The sequence below is a fragment of the Zingiber officinale genome, chromosome 11A (genome assembly GCF_018446385.1).
Source record: "Zingiber officinale cultivar Zhangliang chromosome 11A, Zo_v1.1, whole genome shotgun sequence".
NCBI classification, from domain to species: Eukaryota; Viridiplantae; Streptophyta; class Magnoliopsida; order Zingiberales; family Zingiberaceae; genus Zingiber; species Zingiber officinale.
In genome coordinates this window covers 44,780,069-44,785,123 of record NC_056006.1, presented here as the reverse complement: position 1 = coordinate 44,785,123, position 5,055 = coordinate 44,780,069, and the positions used below count along the sequence as shown (strand labels likewise).

General features: G+C 39.9%; 1 non-coding gene across 1 annotated transcript; it reads right to left on the bottom strand.

Annotated features, from left to right (window-relative positions):
• Positions 1–346: 346 nt before the first annotated feature.
• Positions 347–452, bottom strand: LOC122033165. Its single transcript, XR_006126414.1, has one exon. It is a non-coding gene; the product is annotated as a small nucleolar RNA R71 (small nucleolar RNA).
• Positions 453–5,055: the final 4,603 nt, after the last annotated feature.

Here is a 5,055-nt window from a genome sequence, read left to right as displayed (position 1 = left end):
GCAGCACCTTATGCACAAGGGGTTTGGTCTAACATCACTCGACCGCTAATCGAAGCCAACAATTTTGAAATCAATCCTGCAGTAATCCACATAGTCCAGTAGAATCAATTTGGAGGAGGATCACACGATGATCCAAACCATCTCTTAGAGCTTTTCTACGAGATTTGTGGAACTATGAAAGTGAACGGGGTCCCTCCAGAATCAGTACGGTTGCTTCTTTTTGGATTCTCCCTGAATGACAGAGCCAAGCAGTGGCTAAACTCTCTTCCAGCAAATAGCATAACATCTTGGGAGCAGTGTGAGCAGAAATTTCTGGACAAATTATACCCGCCAAACAAAACTGCCCACATGAGGAATTTGATCGCAAGTTTCAAACAAATAGAGTCAGAATCATTATTTGAAGCCTGGGATAGGTTCAAAAGTATGCTGAGATAGTGCCCCCATCATGGCCTTGAGAAATGGTTGGTTCTACATACATTCTACAATGGAATCAATTATCACACAAAGGTATCCCTCGATTCTGCAGCAGGAGGAGCATTAATGAACAAGAGCCTTGATGAAGCTGAAGAGATCATAGAGAATGTGGCATAGAACCACCATCAGTGGGCAACCGAAAGATCTGGTGGTTCTTTCTCAGAAAATCCAATAAAAGAGTTAGGAAAATTCGACGTAGATGTAGTCACACTCATGTCTACAAAGCTGGATGCTCTGACCAAGAAGCTTGAGGCTATGGGGAACAACACGACCAATACAATAGTTTGTGTTTGCGAAACTTGCAGAAGTATGGATCACACTCAAGATACTTGCACCCTAGGGCCAATATAAGCATAGATAAACCAACTTGAGCAATGCGATGCAATAGTCAGTTACAACCAAAAGCAAAACAATCTGCACTCCAACACATATAACCTTGGATGGAGGAACCACCCAAATTTCTCATACTGGAATAATCAGGACCAATGACCAACAAAACAAAGCTATCAACCTGGGCAACAGAGCTACCCATCTGGACAACAAACTTATCAATAACAACAATTTTCACAACTATCCAGAATTGAAAAGATGCTTGAAGAAGCTCTCTCAGAGCAAAAAAAGATGAAGAATGAGATCAAGCAATTGACTCAAAGACTAGAAAATTCTGAAAAACATCAGAAGATGTAAGACAGCCAGATAGCCCAGATAGCCCAATCTTTTTTAAGAGCATAGGGAACATTTCCAAGAAAGCCCAATATAAACCTAGTAGAACACTGCAACCACATCGAGCTGAGGAGCGGACAAACTTTGGGAGACCCCCAAATCACTACTCAGAAAGGACTTGACTCAGAGGAAGAGCCCTCTCCCCTAATGCCCAATCAGATCCAAAATAGGGATAGAGACGAGATCACCAAGAAAGTTGAGGAAACTTTTAAATTCCCCCACAAAGTCAGACAATTCCTTTTCCTCAGAAACTGTTAACATCCTGAAAGGATGAAGAGTTTAACCAATTCTTGAAGAAGATTAAGGAAATTTGCGTAGAAGTACCACTGATAGATGCACTGCACCAAATGTCGAAGTTCGTAAAATTTTTAAAGGGTATTTTATCTAACAAGAGGCAGAAGGGTGACTTCGAGACCATAACATTAACAGAAACCTATAACACTCTACTTATGGCAAATATTCCACTGAAACTTCAGGATCTAGGGAGTTTTTCCATACCTTGTAAAATTAGTTCTGAACTCATACAGAAAGCTTTCTACGACTTGGGAGCCAGCGTTAGCCTACTTCCGTACTCATTATGTAAGAAGCTAGGATTCCAGAACATTGAACTGACTACTATAACATTGCAATTAGCTGATCATTCATATAGATACCTAATGGGACTAGTGGAAGACGTGCCGGTAGAAGTAGGCGGATACATCATCCCCACAGATTTCATTATCTTGGATATGGAGGAGGATCCCAAGATACCGATCATCCTTGGAAGACTATTCCTTGCCATAGCTGGAGCCCTAATTGATGTGAAAAGTCACAAGTTACCCTTGGAGATCGGAGAAGAAAGGATTGAATTTGTTTTATCTGATTCTTATAACCGCGTCTCCTCTTCTCAAGGAAATTCTATCAAGATGAACATACACAAAGCTGAGGAGTGCAGTTTCCAAGAGAGGTCCCCTTTAGCGAGCAATAAGAAGTACATTTGTCCTGCACGAGCGAAACTGAAGGTGTAGACTGGAGCATTAACCTTAGGAGGATAGTCATGCTTCCATGGGTTTAGTCCACACTAACTGAAACGGGGTCGAGCTAAAGACCTAAAACAAACGCTTCTTGGGAGGCAACCCAAGGGTTTTTCATTTTAGTTCATCATTTCATTTATCGTTTTATTTCTCTAGTGAGTTCAAGTTGAGTACTTTTATCATTTCTTTATTTTTGGGTATTTATTTTCAGGATGTCCATAGCCTCCATGAGCTGGCCATGAGCATTTCATGGGCGTGGAGGCGTCAGAGGAACCAAAATGATGAAAGGCGAGTCACCGTGCGCTTAAGGGAGTCGGCCGTGTGACCCCACACGGCCGTGCGAAGCCGACAGAGAGACAAAGGCATTGGGCATGCAACCTTGCATGACCGTGTGGCCTATGCAGAGAGAAAGAAGACACGGGCCGTGCCAATTGGCACAACCGTGCAAGGAGGCCAGAGGAGAAAGAGACACAGGTCGTGCCAATTGGCACGGTCGTGCGGTCAATGTAGAGAAGAAGAAGGCACGGGTCATGCCAACCAGCACGCCCGTGTAACTTTGGCCGAGGGGAGAAGAGAGGGGGCCATGCCAATTGGCAAGGCCATGCAGAATCAAGAAGAGGAGGGTGTTCAACCCTACCTACCCGGCCGTGTCTATAAGACATGATCGTGCCCTTGTCCTGTGCGCCGCCCACCCCTCTAAAAATCCCTAATTTCCATCTCCTTCTCTCCCAAAAGTTTTCTCCTGTAACACCCACTAAGCTTTTAAGATAAGCATATGAATGTAGGATTTTGCCTTAGAAAAATAAAAGGAAGTGGGTTGAAGCAAAAAGAAATAAAATGAAATAAAAAGAAGAGGAGGTCAAGGATTGAACCTTGAATCTCTTATATTATAATTTAGAGAATTAATTAGTAGAAACCAATTGAGATAGAGAGAAGATATTGATAGCAAAGGAGGGAAACTCATGATAAGGGTGAGAGTAAAAGTTAGCCAAAAGAAAACAAGAAAAGAGCAAGAGAAAGGCAACTTGCCTTCCTTCCTTCTCTCCCTCTTTCTCTCTTCTCTTGCCGAAAATAAAAGAGGCTAATTAAGGGGATTCATTCCCCCTTATTTCACCATGAATGATGAGGATAAATAAATAAATAAAAATAAAAAGAAAATAGAGAAAAAGGGCTAAGGGAGAAGGAAAGCAAAAACTAATTTTGCTACTTCTTCCTCCTTAACATAAAAGGGAGCTAGTAAAGAGAAGAATTCTAATTTTTCTCTCATTTCTCTCATTCTTCCCTCTCCCTCACCGAGAACCTCAGTCCCCTCTCCTCTATCTTCGGCCCCAAGCCAAGGTTTTCTCCTAAGAAAGCCTAAGATACAAGGAGGACTTAGCAAGGGAATCAAGGAAAGGGAACTAGAAGAAGAGGCTACTTCTTCCATCACCATACCTTAGATCCACAAGCGAAAAGGATGTAAGCTTCCTCTCACCTGTGGTACAAGGCTTTTTATGTGATTTTCGGATTTTATGAGGATTAGAAACCTAGAATAGAATTTAAGAAAAATTCGGCCAAAGAAGAGTTTTCAAATCTAGGAAGGTTTAAACAAGTCCTCATTTCATAATATTTTTCTATGCTATGTAGAAAGATTTTCCTTCATGTTTTTATACCTATATGATGCTTGGTCAGAGGAGTACCTAACCCTAGAATTTCGGCCAAAAATATTTTAAAGAGGTTAGGGAAATCATTGTTTAACCAAACTAGTACAAGATTCCCTCCATGAATTACTAAGGATCTTTTATTGGGTTTCTTGTTTGAAAGTTACTTGGAACCAAAGGAAATACCCTCATATATTTCGGCCAAGAAAAGAGATTAGGGTTAGGAAGACCTTTAAATTTAAGTAACCATGTTTATATGATAGAATATAGAGTTCTCTTAAAGAATTGCATGTTGAATATTGCTAGAAATTCATGAACTCTTCATTAAGATTTTCGGCCATGTTAAGATGGATAGCTTAGGAAAGCTTAAACAAAATTTTAACATGCTCAAGACCTCTGTGATATTAAGATATGAAAGTGGTTTAATGCTCTCGTGCTTAATTAGGGTATAGAGAATTTAGTTACATGATATATGACTTGTAAGGTCACAAGGGTCCTAGCTTGTTTATGAACCAAATTCGTATATGATGTTCTTAGTAATTTTTGCCATGAAACTTACTTAGGTTTTCCATGGTTTAGGCCACTTAAAACCTAGTTTAGAGAATGGTAAGTTTTGGCCATGAGGAAAAATAAAAGAAAAAGGAAAGAAACCTAGGAAGCCTAAGACACAATGCACATGTATGTTTATTATGCTTGTCTTTATACATGCTATGAAACTTGTATGACTTCCTATGCTTTTAGGCTATTTGAAGCAAAGTTATCCATTGATGGGTCTCGGCCAAGTAAGGTTTAAATGACCTAGAGGCCTTAGAATTGAAACCAATTGTGTTAAAAATGCTTCTTATGGAAATATGATAATGTGTTGATTGTGTCACATGCTTGTATAATTTTTCCATGACCTAAATGGACCATTGTAGGTCTCGGCCATGAAGGGATAGATGCCTTAGAAACCCTAGAATGAAAATTAAATATGCTCATGTCACTCTACATGAAATATGATAAGTAGAAGGCCAAAGTTCTCATGCTATATGTTGCTTAATGACCTAAAATGAGGCTAGGGTAAGTTTCGGCCATACCCTTTGTATGATACCTTATTATGAATTTATACAAGATGTTAGTTCAAGTTCACATGCTTGTATGCTTGTTTTTAGCTCTAATAAATACTTGTGAAATTTTGGCCATGACATATGTTAAGGGCTTGAAGA